The 16,397-nt window shown below is 41.8% G+C and overlaps 1 long non-coding RNA gene across 2 annotated transcripts; it reads right to left on the minus strand.

The window, feature by feature from the left end:
- Positions 1-772: 772 nt before the first annotated feature.
- On the minus strand, positions 773-10,073 carry LOC105726869 (uncharacterized). 2 transcript variants are annotated; one of them, XR_002478659.2, is made up of 3 exons: positions 10,028-10,073; positions 8,066-8,143; positions 773-849 (listed from the first exon to the last, which is right to left on the minus strand). It is a non-coding gene; the product is annotated as an uncharacterized LOC105726869 (long non-coding RNA). The 2 variants fall into 2 exon arrangements; XR_001109648.3 differs by lacking the exon at positions 773-849 and adding an exon at positions 3,086-3,182.
- Between the last annotated feature and the right edge of the window lie 6,324 nt (positions 10,074-16,397).

Below are 16,397 nucleotides of genomic sequence, written 5' to 3' on the forward strand. Positions count from 1 at the left end.
AATGTGGGTAGTTCAAGGAGATTCTTCTATAGTAGTGTTGTACAAGATGGAAACAAGATTCTAAGTGTCCAGGAATGTGATACGAGGAATAAAAATGAGAACATAGGGGTAAAATACATCAGGAGGGAAAATGGAAATAACTTTACCACTAATAGAGAGTAAGGTATCAGCTGGGTGCGGTGGCTCACACCTGTAATCCCAGCACTTTAGGAAGCTGAGGCAGGTGTATCACGAGGTCAGTTGTTCAAGACTAGCCTGGCCAACAAAGTGAAACGCCATCTCTACTAAAAATACAAAAAGTTAGCTGGGTGTGGTGGCAGGAGCCTGTAATCCCAGCTACTCAGGAGGCTGAGGCAGGGGAATCACTTGAACCCAGGAGGTGGAGGTTTCAGTGAGTCGAGATCACACCACTGCACTCCAGCCTGGGCAATAGTGAGAGACTCCATCCCAAAAAAAAAAGAGAGAGAGAGTAAGTTATCAAAATTACTCTGAGCTGTAGCAGAGCTAGAAAAATTCAGAGGAGCTGATGCAGATAACTGCAGGGGTGGGAGATGGTAGGGATAAGGAAATGTTCTTAAACATCCTTTGGAGGGCTAAGGAAATCTAAACAAGTTTGAATTTTGCAGTGGTCTATTGCAACATGAACTTCAGATTTTTTTAAAAACTATATAATAAAATGATACTCAAAGTTTATCTGACCTTTGTCCTTTGACCTTGGAAGAAATCACTGTAGCATTTAAGCAAGGAAACCAGCACCGTGTTTTCATCATACTTGATTAAGAAGTAAGGAAGAGCTGTGACTCCTTCTGTTTGACAAAGATTATCATATGCACACTCAAGTGCTTGAATCTGAAAACAGAAAACACACAGTTATTCTCTAGAAAATTACATATCTAGTTCTGGGCTCAAAACTAACTCAAAATAAAAGCCACCTTAAAACCAGAAGACTGGAAATGACCGATCACACTCCTGTTACTCTATTACAGCAAATGAACATAGAAGTGCCTCCAAATAATACCACTTAGCTTTTATATAACACTTCCAGGGGCATGGTGGTGTGTGTCTTAGGAGCACAAAGGGACATATTATGGTACAACATGGTGGTTCCCTAAGTTGTCAATCAGAGGTTTAGAGCGGTAAGCAAACATTCTTTCTTTCCTATGATAACCCAAAATGAATCTACCTCTGTTGAATTTCACCCTGAACCTTTCCAAAATCTTCAACAGATTTGCTGAGACATGACTAACATACCATAGAGTTCACCCACTTATTACTTTTGAGATAGGGTCTTGCTCTGTCACCCAGGCAATTACAGCTCACTACAGCCTTGACCTCCTGGGCTCAATCAATCCTCCTGCCTCAGCCTCCTGAGTAGCTGGGACTATAGGCACACACCACCATGCCCAGCTAACTCTTTTGAATTTTTTTAATAGACACAGGGTTTCACCATGTTGCCCAGGCTGGTCTTGAACTCCCGAGCTCAAGTGATCTGCTCACCTCTGCCTTCCAAGTACTGGAATTACATTACAGGTGTGGGCCACTGTGCCTGGCTCAATTCACCCATTTAAGGTACATAATGCAATGTGTTGTTTGGGTTTCTTTAGTATATTCACAGGGTTGTGCAACCATCACAGCAATAATAAATACAGAACATCTTTTTTTGAGATGGAGTCTCACTCTGTTGTAAGGCTGGAGTGCAGTGGTGTGATCTCCACTCACTACAAACCTCCGCCTCCCAGGTTCAAGCAATTCTCCTGCCTCAGCCTCCCGAGTAGCTGGGACTACAGGTGTGCACCACCACACACAGCTAATTTTTGTATTTTTAGTAGAGTTGCGGTTTCACCATGTTGGCCAAGATTGTCTCTATCTCTTGACCTCGTGATCCGCTGGCCTCAGCCTCCCAAAGTGCTGGGATTACAGGTGGGAGTCACCGCACCCAGCCAATATAGAACATTTTTGTCCTCAACAAAAGAAACCCGATACCTGCTAGCAGTTAATTCTCATCCAAAATCCTTTTTCCTCACTTATATTTCTTCATGGGAAATTAGTTCCACAAAACCACAATCTTGGATTTGTACAAAATAAAAAAAAAAATTTAATCAATAATGGCTGCTCCCTGAACAGCTCTATGGAAGCTCCCTGAATGACGTTCGGTATTCAGGGCTTTAGTGATTGATATGTTTCATGAATTCAAATCCTCTTGACATATAATCTTTGCCTTAAAACAATAAAAATTCTCTAGTTTAGGTTCTCTGTTCTACCAGCCTGATTATTTTAACTGCTCTTCTTGGGACCATCTGTAATGACCTTATTATCTATCCCAAATGTCACTGACTAACTCTGTATGTACCACTCCAGGTAAAAAAGTTCTGCAACTTGGCACCAGAATAGGAGAATGCCTTTTGTTGTGTTTCAAAGACTCTTTCCCAAAGTATACTGCCTTATGTTTCCCCACATTGAAATTGAAGACCACGTTTTAGTAAATTATTTCAGTGTTTCAAAATGTTCCTAAAATTCCCCCTCACTGGCTTAGCATTTCACCAAATACCACTGAGAACCTGGAAAATAACATCTTCAAAATAACTTTACAGACCAGGCAGGGTGGCTCATGCCTGTAGTCCCAGAACTTTGAGAAGATAAGGCAGGCAGATCGCTTGAGCCCAGGAGTTGAAGACCAGCCTGGCCAACATGGTAAAACTCCATCTCTATTAAAAGACAAACATTAGCCAGGTGTGGTGGCACGACTGTAGTCCTACATGCTCAGGAGGCTAAGATGAGAGGATCACCTGAGCCTAAAAAGTTGAAGCTACAGTGAGCTGTGATTGTGCCACTGCACTCCAGCCTGGGCAATAGGAGTGAGACCCAGTCTCAAAATATGTATATACACACAGAAAATGACTTTACAAACATTATCTAAATAAGTCTGCTCCTAGCACCACCTTTGGAGGATTCCAGTTACCATGTCTCCAACCTGAGAAGGAACTGTTTGTCTTTGGCAGGAACTAGGTAACTACTCTTGCACATTCAACCCAATTTTATGTGTATTTTAGTTTATTTGTTGATACCTGTTTTAGTGAAAACCTTTGATCCAAACACACTGGCCCCTGAATGAGAGGTAAACTCTCTGGAAGACAGAGGGCAGGATAGCAAAACCAATAATAGAAGTGGTATTTCTTTAGATCCTAGAATAAAAAATTTAGATAGGTTATTAGAATAGCACAATTAAGTTAAGCTGAAATGCATCTATTAATGTAGCTTCTCAAGGCCAATTAAGATAGCAAAGCTGATGCAAATAAAATATGTCCAGCTTGTCAAATATTCTCATCCCCAACAGAACTCATGATAGAATACAGGACTTTTGTATTCCCAAAACAGTCTCACATACCACCACTAATAATATGAGGATTAACATAATATACTTTATTGGCTACTTGCTAACAGAAAATATGCAATAAGTAATTGATATTATCATCATCATCCTTTAATCTACAAAACTACCCTGGGAGGTAATCATTATTATCCCATTTTATAAACAGAAAACTGAATTTTACAAAGGGGTTAAGAACCTGAACAACAAAAAAGATGGTAAGTGGTAAGGGGAAGAGAAGAGATCAGAACTCTGCTTCCAAAACTTAAGCTTTTTTCCACTGACCAAACATACTCAATGTACCATCTACAGAAGCATAACCACAGTTACCAATCTCTTCACAATCAAATAAATTACATGTTATTAAGGAAGCTGTGCTATTCACTATGCATGCCTGAAATAATACAATGTTGCTTTTGGAAATGCCTTAGTGGATTTAAGTCAACAACTATCAAGCCTGTGCTACGTACAACACAAAACATAAGACACTGACAATAAAATGAATAAATCCTAGGCCCAGGCATCAGGCAGCTCACTTTCTGGATGGAGCAGAGATAAAATGAGTGCATGGTTAGAGGAGAAGGAAGGTGCATGTGTGAATAGGAGAGGTTACATCTTCATGAGTGTATCTAATCGATCCCCATACAAGGGGAGGTGACCCAGGGGAAAGGATTTGTGAGGCTGTCCTTGGCACTGTTCCGACTCAGGTTAATGGCTCTTGCTTCAAAATTCCTACAGCTTTGGGGGCCTTAATCATTGATGGTAGCATTCCAGACATATGCTAGTATTTGGCAGCTGGCCTAAAAGCCTGTGACCACTGAATATAAATTCAGTTTATGTAGTTAATTAATATTTCCTTTTGAATCTTGCTAAGAATTAAAATTGGATGGTTGTTAGATGACTTTTTATTGAGATATAATTCACAGCCCATAAAATTCACCATTTTAAAGTATACAATTTAGTAGTTTCTTTTTAGTATAGTGATATGGTTGTACCATCATCACCATTAATTCCAGAATATTTTCGTCACTCCAAAGAGAAATCTCATACCTATTAGCAGAGACTCCCCATTCCCCCTCCTCTCATCACTTGGCAACAACTAATCTATTTTCTGTCTCTATGGATTTGCCGATTCTGGACTTTTCATATAAATGGAATCATACTAGGTGGGTGACTTTTAAAATGTAAAAGTATATATAAACGTGTGCAGATTAGAAAGTCTAGTAATTGTAGTTTCTGTGGTCTCTAGTTTTGCTATACATTGATCATCTAAGAACAAATTCCCTCTTCACAATGGCAAAATGAACTGCAAAATTGAAATTAACAAACTGTCTAGTCTTTGGGTCCTAAAAACAGCAGAAGGAAAGCAAAAACACCTCCAGAGATTATTTTCACTTCCTTGTACTTAAATGATTTGTCATAACTGATCTTTAGTAAAAGGTTAAACAATTCAAGATGAAGGACCTCATAAATTCTTTTTTTTTTTTTTTTTTTTTTTTTTTGAGACAGAATCTTGCTCTGTCGCCCAGGCTGGAGTGCAGTGGTGTGATCTCGGCTCACTGCAACCTTTGCCTCCCGAATTCAAGCAATTCTCCTGCCTCAATCTCCTGAGTAGCTGGGACTACAGGTGCATGCTGTCATGCCCAACTAATTTTTTTTTTTGTATTTTAGTGGTGATGGGGTTTCACTTTGTTGGCCAGACTGGTCTCGAACTCCTGAGCTCAGGCAATCCACCTGCCTTGGCCTCCCAAAGTACTAGGATTACAGGCATGAGCCACCAAACCCGGCCGGACCTCACAAATTCTAAGAAGCTTTATCAGGTCGTCTTCAAAGGCCAAAAGGCTTGCATTTCTCTTATTTACTTATTTATTTTGAGACGGAGTCTTGCTCTGTCACCAGGCTGGAATGCAGTGGCGCAATCTCGGCTCACTGCAATGCCCGCCTCCTGTGTTCAAGAGATTCTCCTGCCTCAGCCTCCCAACTAGCTGGAATTACAGACATGCGCCACCACACCCAGCTAATTTTTGTATTTTTAGTAGAGACAGGTTTCACCATGTTAGCCAGGATGGTCTCGATTTCTTGACCTCATGATCCACCCACCTTGGCCTCCCAAAGTGCTGGGATTACAGGTGTAAGCCACGGCGCCCAGTCAAGTCTTGCATTTCTTAGGATTCTTTTCAGGATACAAAGGACCTCCATTAAATTAAACATAAAATCCTTATTGTCTGAAGATTTTAAAAGACAGAGACTTAAATTTTTTTTTAAGCCAGGCTAACAATGCTCAGTAAACAAGGTAACGAGACCAACACACATACTGACTCTAGGCAAACCTTAAAACTTTAAGTAAGAGCTAATGTTGTTTTTCTCATTAAATGTAAACTGGCAGTATGTTCTACAAATGAGAATTCTTGGTACAGAAAGCGTACTGATGCTCAAGTAACTAGAAATCTTTAACTAGCAATACTTACAATTTATCCTAGTAAAGAACCCATAGAATTACCGAAACGTATAGACAAATTATTAATGCCAAAGTGAGCCAAGTAATCTGACAAAGAATTTTTTAAACATTTTCCTGTCACTTCCACTATTACACAGAAAGCATCATAACTTGTTAGAAAATGTGTTCCTTGTAGATGGCCACCCACTGGTCTTGTCTGATTCCTATCATGCCCTCCTTTGCCTTGGGCAATAAATCAGAGCCCTCCTCTGCATCTGGGAGGAACAGTGGGAGGTTGGGGAAGAACTTGGCAAAAAAAAAAAAAAAAAGTGGGAAAGAGGATTAATATCCAAAGCTGATGATGCTGTGGTGAAACAATGCACTTAATACACAGCAACATTACTGTGTTTATATGCCTGCTCCAATGAACTTATTCTAAAGAAGTAAAATGAGCAAGAAAAAATATCAATATGGCCAATACTGTATATTTTTCAATATATCACAGTTTTTTTGTTTTTTTTTTGTTTGAGACAGGATCTCACTCTGCTGTCCAGGCTGGAGTGCAGCAGTGCAATCATGGCTTGCTGCAGCCTCAGTCTCCCAGGCTCAGATGATCTTCCCACCTCAGCTCCCCAGTAGCTGGAACCACAGGAAGGTGCCACTACACCTGGCTAATTTTTCTATTTTTTGTAGTGACAAGGTGTCACCATGTTTGTTGCTCAGGCTGGTCTCAAACTCTTGGCCTCAAGTGATCTACCTTCCTCAGCCTCCCAAAGTGCTGGGATTACAGGCATAAGCCAATGTGCCCAGACTAGCATTTTTTATAATAGAATATTAGAAATCACCTATATACAACAGGAATCTATAGAACATACATTTGACAGAATGTTATACAGTCAATATAATAATAAAGGATATAAATTAGTTTTATATACACAGATATATGTATATATATACATACATATACACACCTGTGTGTGCTGTGTGTGTGCATGAGTGTTTGTATAGCTGGTATCTGCGTGTGTGCATGAGTGTTTGTATAGCTGGTATCTGCGTGTGTGCATGAGTGTTTGTATAGCTGGTATCTGCGTGTGTGCATGAGTGTTTGTATAGCTGGTATCTGCGTGTGTGCATGAGTGTTTGTATAGCTGGTATCTGCGTGTGTGCATGAGTGTTTGTATAGCTGGTATCTGCGTGTGTGCATGAGTGTTTGTATAGCTGGTATCTGCGTGTGTGCATGAGTGTTTGTATAGCTGGTATCTACGTGTGTGCATGAGTGTTTGTATAGCTGGTATCTGCGTGTGTGCATGAGTGTTTGTATAGCTGGTATCTGCGTGTGTGCATGAGTGTTTGTATAGATGGTATCTGCGTGTGTGCATGAGTGTTTGTATAGCTGGTATCTGCGTGTGTGCATGAGTGTTTGTATAGATGGTATCTGCGTGTGTGCATGAGTGTTTGTATAGATGGTATCTGCGTGTGTGCATGAGTGTTTGTATAGCTGGTATCTACGTGTGTGCATGAGTGTTTGTATAGCTGGTATCTACGTGTGTGCATGAGTGTTTGTATAGCTGGTATCTGCGTGTGTGCATGAGTGTTTGTATAGCTGGTATCTGCGTGTGTGCATGCACACATGCACACGCGCACTGGTATCACTATAACCAACCTTTACCTTTTCCCTACTTTCCCCTCACCGAGGCCAGGTCCTTCCATCTACATCCTACCCTTTCTTCACTGGGCAGCACCTGTTACTCTAATACGATTTCCTTTTCAAGGCTGCCTTTAATGTTCATTTAATTAGATTTTGCTTATAGAAAACATTTTTTGTCTTTTAAAAAAAAAACAAAACAAAACAAAAAAACAAGGAATTGTGTGGTCAAGCTATGCAGTGTTATTTCCTCTAATCCAGAAGCCCCTTTCCTTTATTCGGATGGACCTCTGTAGGGCAATATTTAACAAAAGCATTAACAACAATGAAACCACATTCCCTGAACCTGACTTTATCATGCCCTGAATAAGAGGTGGGTCACTGTGTTATATAAACTATGCAGTTACTGCCAATATGATCTATAGGGATGAATTACGTTAGCACTGGTAATAGGTGTCAGCACCATCTGGCCTCTAATCAAATGAGCATTAACAGCTATAATTTAAATAACAGAAGGTAGCAGCTTCGAAGAGGAGAGCAGACTGTTCTACTGGTACACTGGGCTGAGCCAGGGAATCTCACCAGCTTCCGTGCAACCGAGAGCCCATTTACTTACTGCAAATGTCAAGAGGAGGAACTTGTTGAGGAGTACAGGGTTTTCAAGAGCAGCGCCTGATTTTATGGATTCCCATATCTGCCAGAAGAAGAAAAGCATCAAGGCAGGTTACCAGGCATCTCTGAGCTTCTCACTCTCAGGCGAAGTGTGGAGCTGAAAAGCAAGCTCTTCTTTCCTACAGGCCCAGCACTACTTACCCCAAACAATGAAGTGGGTGGCTACCTAACTCTGCCCACTTCGCACTGCCTCTCTCCCAGCCACACTCCCTTCAGCATCTAAGCCAAGTGATGGAACCCAGGTGTCTCCTCTTAGCAGATTTCGGCAGCACAGACGAGGCAATCAGGCCATTTTCACGCCTCCACAATCTCCTTCTGCAAATATTTATTTATTGTCTACTATCTACGGGCACATCAGGGTTACAGCAATAAAAGACACAGTCAGTCCCTACCCTCAAGACACTCACAATCTAGAGAGAGTCCGGCATAAACGTTTAACTTCAGCACCATGTAGGATTTGCTGTCAAAGAAGTAGGTAGAATCTATGGGAGGAATTCTCTGCAGACTCAGCTGGGGAAGTGGGAGGGTAAAGAGCCTGGAGGAGACTCTCAAAGGAAGTGCTGTGAAATATACAGGGGTTTCTTAAAGCCTTGAAATTATCTTGCTCTGAGAGATGAAGAAAGAAAAACAAACTTCAAGTTTATGTATACTCAGCAAGTACTGAGACTAGGAGCAAATGCTGGTGCTGGTCAGCAGCTGTGGATCACAAGATGTTTTTGTAGCTAAGATTTGTAGCTAAACTTGGTGTTACTAAGCAAGACAAAACAGTTGCACTAAGTACGGGTGGAAGAGGGAAGTAAGCAAGCAGAAGTAAGTTCCTGCTACTGACATACTGGCCTTGGAGGAGCTGGATCACTGAAGAGAGGCCCCCAATTTCTGGTAAGCCAAAGGGGTGTGGGGCAGGAGGTGCCAAGAGAACTCTGGGCCCCAGTTGAGGTGTGGGATATTTCTGTGGGGAGGAACCTGCTTTTTTCCAAGACGATTAAGGCCTGACCCAACTCTTTGGAGACTCCCTTTCAAATGTGCACCCAAGGCAGGAGTCCCAGGAGCAGTCAAGCCACAGGGCAAGAAAAACCACCATCCTCGCCATCCATCCCAAGGGATGTGAGGGAAGCCAGCCTCGGGACCTGACCACTGCACCCACACCAACAAGACTCGTGTCATAATAAAGACTGGTGTAAAGACTCATCAATTAAAGGGGTGAGACAGGATTGAAATAAACTGCTCCCACCTCCCATTTTAATTCCTCTCACTAACTCCAATTTAAAGAAGCAAAGGAAAGACATTCCAGGAAGAGAGGACATTGTGTTCCCAAGGAGAGAGGACAGAACAGAAGGTAGGTGGAGGGAATTACATGTGATTTGCTGTGACAGAGTCGGAGAATGCAGGGGCAAGACTTACAGGTCAGAAGGGCCAAAGAGGTAAACGGGGTCAGGCCACAAAGGCCTTGAAAATCAGATGCAGTAGATTAGATAAATGAAGACACTGGAGAGACTACATGATAATCTCCTATGCCACCATGTGCACAGGATTGCCAAGCCTCTTCCAAGGTACAAGGAACAGAGTGCTCAGAGGCATTCAGCCACAGAAATGCAACTCTCAGAGGTCTGGTGGCTTCAAAATGCTGGCTGGAGAGGGGCAGCAAACTGATTACTTAACTTCTACCCTGCCTTTTTATTTCCAGTCTATCCCAGGTGAGAGCCTGGATGTCCTCTCCCTGACCTTCCTGCCAACACAGGAGACAGCTGGGAGTATTCTCTCTGGGGAAATATACCAATGCCCACAAGAGTCTTTAAGTTCCTATCATATGCCAGTTTCTGCAGCAGAACCATGTGCCTGATCACAAACACTGTACCTGCCAGGACCACAGGAAATATGACACATACATCACATTTTCCCAGCTAACCTCATTTGCTGCTTGTTCCAAAAGGAGCTTCTTATCTGCAGTCTTGAATTCGACTCGAGTGTGTTGGTGTTATACAGTGTTCCAACAGCTGGGCAGCAGTGGGCTGGGGTGGGAGCACTCCTAGATACAAGAGAAACACAGTTAGCCAGGCACAGTTGGGACTTAGAGAGCCAGAGAAAGACAAGTCAACCACCATGGTAGTGGGAGAAAAGGGGTATTGCTCTGTAGGGCAAACAGATTAGCTGTATGTTTCATCACTCAAGGGTGATGAAAAGGCCTATTAAAAACAGGCACCATTCCCCTTCAAAAGCCTATATACTCCCTATACTCTAACCTATCAGGATGCTGTTCTTCCACCATTCCCCAAAGAGAAGTTCATTTCCTATTTTTTCTTCTTTAACATCTTTAACCAGCGGGAAATATTATTTGTTGAGCCAGGAACTGTGCACAGTTTGAATTCTCATAACAGCTCTTTTCCCCCATTTAAAGGTTTAAGCAACTAGCCTAAGGTCACATACTAATAGCCAGAGCTTGAATCTAAAACAAGAACTAGCTGAGTCCAAAGGTACTGTGCTGTGTCCTCCCCACCTCTCAGAGCCTCCCAGGCTTCAAGGACCTGCTCTAATCTCTCCTCTTCCAAAAAGCTATCTCCATTTTCTCTGCTAAGAGTTGGCACATAAAACTCAGCATAACATTTTCGAGCATTCTCAAGAACTACAGTCATACCCACCCAGCTGTAGGACAGTAAGCTCCATGAGGACAGAAGTATGGTTCTCATGACTGTCCTACAACCTAGCCCACCCCCAACGGGGCTCAGCACAGACCTGTTGTTGAGCAAGGCCCTAATGGTTGAGTCTCACAGACAAAATCTTTCACACCGGGGCTACCTGTCAATCTGTCATGCCGCCAGGTTCACACACTCTACATTGCCTCCAAAGGCCTCACAGTCATCAGAGTAAGCAAAGTCAGGAAAAGAGGACTTGATTCTGAATACGAATTCAGATGTGGACAAATCTGGTTTCTTCTCTGAAATGATTAACTTGCATTTAGAAGAAGCAAATGCACTTAGAAGAAGCAAAGAAGAATCAAAATCTGGACCAGTAAAAAAGATCAATAGGAATGGTGGTTACCAGGGGCTGAGGGTGAGAAGTCCACTGAGGAATTGTTGGTCAAAGGATACAAAATATCGGGTACCAGGAGTAAGTTCAAGGGACCTATTGCACAACATGCCTACTATAGTTGATAACAATGTATTATTTTCTTGAAAATTGCTAAGGGAGTAGATGTTAAGTGTTCTCATCACAAAAGAAAAGTATGTGAGGTAATGCACATGTAATTAGCTCAATTTAGCCATTATACAATGTATACATATTTTGAAACGTGGCACACAGTAAATACATGGAATTTTTTATTTTTCAATTAAAAACTCATTAATTTGGGACTGAGTGTGGTGACTCATGCCTGTAATCCCAGCACTTTGGGAGGCTTAGCATGGCAGACCACCTGAGGTCAGGCATTCAAGACTAGCCTGGCCAAAATGGTGAAACCTTGTCTCTACTACAAATACAAAATTAGCCAGGTGTGGTGGTGCGTGCCTGTAATCCCAGCTACTTAGAAGGCTGAGGTAGGGGAAGTGCTTGAAACCAGGAGCGGTTAAAACCTCCGTTGCAGTGAGCTGAGATCATGTCACTGTACTCCAGCCTGGGCAACAGAGTGAGACTCCATCTCCAAAAAACAAATAAATTATCATTAATTTTTAAAATAATCAAATTTTGGAAAAGACCAGTCTGACTTTTCTTGGCGATGACACTCACAGAGGGCATTAGGATAGCTGGATGTGCTCTATACCAGATTTTATGGATTACTCACTCACATCCTGTTGCCTGACATTTGCTTTTCTCAGAAGGAGGAAAGGCGACAGACACAGTTCTTTGTATGCCATAAAACACTTTTCAGCAGAGCAGATCCTTGTCTCCACTGCTAATGAACTGACGGACCTTTAGTCAGCAACTTCATTCTGAGGGAGGGAAAGTCTGGTTTGTTAAACTCGTCATCCCTCTGGCTCCTCTGTTCTCTAAGTTTTACCCCATGTTCAGTCTGAAAAACACATACACACTTACCAAGCTCTCCCAGTAGGGATAACGGTCAAGGCTGGGAGGTCTGGAACCTGGAGACAGTTTGGAAAAGTCTTCTGGGCAAGCAAGCACCTTTAGCAGCTTTTTAGGTGGAGATCGTTTGGTTTGATGGTTATAAGTACGGTCTCTGGAGACAAACACACCTGGGTTTGAATACAGTCTTGGCTTCTTACAAGTTCTAGGACATTGGACAAGTTTCTTATCCTGTACATACTTTAATGTTCTCATCTGAAAAGGAGATGACAATGAATACCCATCTCTTGGGGTTGTAAGGCTTTGGCTAAGGGATATCCACAAATCTCTTAAGATATGACTTATACGGGTAGTGAGCACTCAGTAGATACTAGCTCTAAAGATGTAGGAGCAGCGAAAGCAGTAACAACCCAGGCAGCTCCAAAGAACTGGTTAAAATTGTGGACAAGAGTGATTTTCAGATGGTGAACATGGAAGCAGAGAGCAAACAGATGTTTAAGAACTATTACTCAGAGCTCATAAAGGGTCCATACTGACTATTGCATTTTCTTGTCTAATTCTTTGCCAGTTCTTCCACATTATCAATAATGAATTTGCCCACCACATCTGTGAACAATCAGACCAAGAGAAAACCCTTTCAGCCCAAGCACTCTCCTTTCCCTACCATCAATAAGTTGGAATTGCTTTTTCCAGTCTTCAAACACCATAAACACATACACACACACACACACACACACATACACACACACACACACGGCAGCTTATTGAGATATATTTTGTACAAGAGACTGGGCAAAAGGAAACAAGAAATTACTTAAAATCAAACATTGTTCTCAAGTCCAGGTTAGCATTCCTGGAAAATCCATCCACAGTATTCTTCAGGCAAGTTGAAATCTCTGAGCTGTGATCAAATGGTGTGCCAAGAATGTGGTCAGACAGACCGGCTTAGAAACTGGAAAGAAAGGTCTATTTCCAAATGAAAACTATAGCACAGTCACAGCTGGCATTCCGGGATAAAGGGCTCTGTGAGTAAGACCACGTTTTGAGAGAAATAGATATTAAGCCTGGGACCAGATCACTATCAGGCTACAACTTGGTTCTTCTCTCAAAGACTCTTTTCTCCATCCATTTTAAAGAAACAATTTCACTGACACTTTTGCTCTTGTAAAAAATTGGTGAAATTTTTACATTTACATTAGTACAGGTGCCACATCTATGTGCTATGTTATTCTTTTTTTGTCTTAGTTGACACTTTGATTTCTATGACAAATGTTGTCCCTAAGGCCTGTAAATGGAATGAACTCTCCAAATGAAAACATGTTGCTCTTTCAACAAGGACCTCTTTTAGGGAAGGCTGAACAACTGGGCGTGGTATTGAGGGACTTTTGCCTTTCAATAGCCATCACAGAAAGAAACTAGGTTTCAGATTTGGTAAGCAGGATAGCTCTTACTGAGAAGTGGCATAAGTTAGAACTTGACTAATTCTCTTTTATCTGGCAACCCAGAGGTGCCTGAAATTCTAGGTTTTACCTTCAGCAACGTGGCATAAAAGATAGAGAATAGGATACAGAGTGAAACAGACACAGATTTGACCCTGGGATCTTCTGTTCACAAGCTGTGTAATGTGGGATAGGAAGGATAAACTGCCTGAGTTTCAGTGTCATCATCCGTAAAGTAGAAATAATAAGAATGTTTTTATAGCATTGTATCACATAAGACAGTGTAAATAGTTCTCCTTTGCAAAGCCAAACAAAAAGTTCATGAGTAACATGATGATTGCTATCGTCATTATTTGTTATGCCTTTCATTTGTCTTGCTAGTATCAATGAAAACACTTTATCCTTCAAGAATAGCACTTTGGGCCAGGCATGATGGCTCATGTCTGTAATCCTAGCACTTTGTGAAGCTGAGGCAGGCAGATCACTTGAGTTCAGAAGGCCGAGACCATCCTGGGCAATAGGGTGAAACCCTGTCTCTACAAAATATATTAGCCAGGCATGGTGGCACACACCTGGAGTCCAGCTACTTAGGTGGCTGAGGCAGGATTGCTTGAGCCCAGGAGGTCAACGCTACAGTGAGCCAACATGGCACCATTGCACTCCAGCCTGGGTGACAAGTGAGACTCTGTGTCAAAAAAGAAAAAAAAATTGCACTTTAGCCATGTCAATTATTTGCATTTTAATGTGAATAAAGAATGAAATTAAGAGGAAAGATGACTGAAGAAATGTACTGAGAAGTGGAAATGGCAGAATGTGCTAAGAAAGAAAAATAGTTTACCCAGGAGACTTGACATAAACTTTCTCCTCCTCAAAACACTTGCTAGGCTTGGTTCTCCTGTCTCTTCTATACTGCTACTACATTTGCTTTATTTTCCCTAACAATGAAATGTAGAAGGTCTGGACTTTTAAACCAGAAAATATGCATTTATTGAATGCCGACTAAGTGACAGGCACTGTGATGGCTGTTGGGAATCTAGCAAACAGACTTGCCAGCTGCCCCTTTGGAGCTCACAGTCCACGGAATCTGACCTAGAGAAGAAAGCCCAAGACTAAGCCTTGAGATTTTCCCCTATTCAAGGACTGGGTAGATCTAAGAAATAGGAAGAAGGTGAAGATGTTCCTAGCTAAGAAGAGGAGGTAGGAGGAGAAGGGATTCAGAGAAAAAGCAGAGATAAGTCTTAGGCCAAAGAATGGCCTCTCCATTGATAAAAGGAATCACCAGTTGTTCAACAAATAGATACTTGCACTCAGTCTTTATGTGAAACTGGGTTATGTCCTAACTCAGTTATCAGAAAGACTGTTATCAATAGGTTTTCCAGGAAGCCGACTCTAAGATGGAGATCAGCATGCAGGAGGATTTTTTTAAGTGATTTATTAAGATCAATAACCTGATTAAAGGAGAGGATGAAAGTAGGATCAAGCAGAAGAAAGGGTCAAATCGAATGCACTCCAAGGACATCCTCAACAAACGCCACAGGGAGCTCTGGAGCAAGAATGGTCCCCAGAATTGTCCCCCTGTTGGGCTGAAATGGTCCCATGAACCAGCCATTGATGGGACCACCCTGGGAGGTGGTATTGAGCAAAGTGCCTCTCTGTTAATGAGGCAATCACACTGAAGGCGCTGGCCGCTGAAGGCTACCTACCAACAGCACTCCTAGCATCTGGGGAAATGAATGCTTCATTGACAAGAGATTTGGGGGACACATCATAGCGCTTATCCCAAAGAATAATACAGTCTCTGCTTGACGGGGGTCATGATCTTGCCTGAGATAAAGACATTAAACAACAAATCCAGCAGGTGGCAGCATCATGATTCAGGTTAGTCGGCCTGGATTAAGGCAGGATTAGTTGAGTCAGGGTCCTTGGATGCAAACATCCAAAAGGACTCGAGTTACCTAAAGCTTAAAGGGACTTATGGAAGGGCATAGACCAGATCAGGAAAGTGACAAGAAGGACCAAGTAACAAGCTCAAAAATGTGCAGAAATAGCAAACAGAGGTTTAACATCCAGAACCTCAACCAAGATCCTGCTATAGAAGCAATCTGGCTTGAGTAACTCTTCTGACCCCAGGAAACACTGGGTACCACCACCTCAATAAATATATATTTTATTGAATGAAAATTTAAAACTTCTACATTTCTTTGCTAAAAAAAGAAGGCAAGCCTAGTCGATATATGGAAGAATTAGAAGAACCAAGCCTGGCTAGTGTTTTGAGGAGAAAAGAGTACGTGTGAAGCCTCCTAGGTGACCTATTTTCCTCTTTCTTAGCACGGTCTACGATTTCCACTTCCAAGCATCCTTCTTCATTCATCTCTTCCCCCTTGCTTTCGTTTCCTCATTCACATTAAAACGCAGATAACTGACAAAGCGAAAGAGTTATCTCAACGAAAAAAGTGTTTTCATAAATAGCAGCAACAAAGATGAGAGGTATGACAAATAATGAAGCTAGTCATCGTCATGTTAATCGGGCACATTTTTTTGGCTTTGCAAAAGAAAATTGCCTATAGTGTCTCATTGGATACATACAATGCTATAAAATACCATTCTTATTTCTACTTTACAGATGCTGATGCTGAAACTCAGGGAGTTTCAACTTCCTATCCCAAATTACACAGCTAGTAAGTGCAGCATCAACTCTAACTCTGAATCCCACAATCTGTTTTCTTTGTCACGTTGCTGAAGGCGATACCTAGAATTTCAGGCACTTCTGGGTTGCCAGGTAAAAGAGAATTAGTCAAGTTCTAGCTTAGGAAATTTCTCAGA

The sequence above is a fragment of the Aotus nancymaae genome, unplaced genomic scaffold (genome assembly GCF_030222135.1).
Source record: "Aotus nancymaae isolate 86718 unplaced genomic scaffold, 86718_ANA_hifiasm-v0.15.2.pri h1tg000036l, whole genome shotgun sequence".
In the NCBI taxonomy this organism is placed as follows: Eukaryota; Metazoa; Chordata; class Mammalia; order Primates; family Aotidae; genus Aotus; species Aotus nancymaae.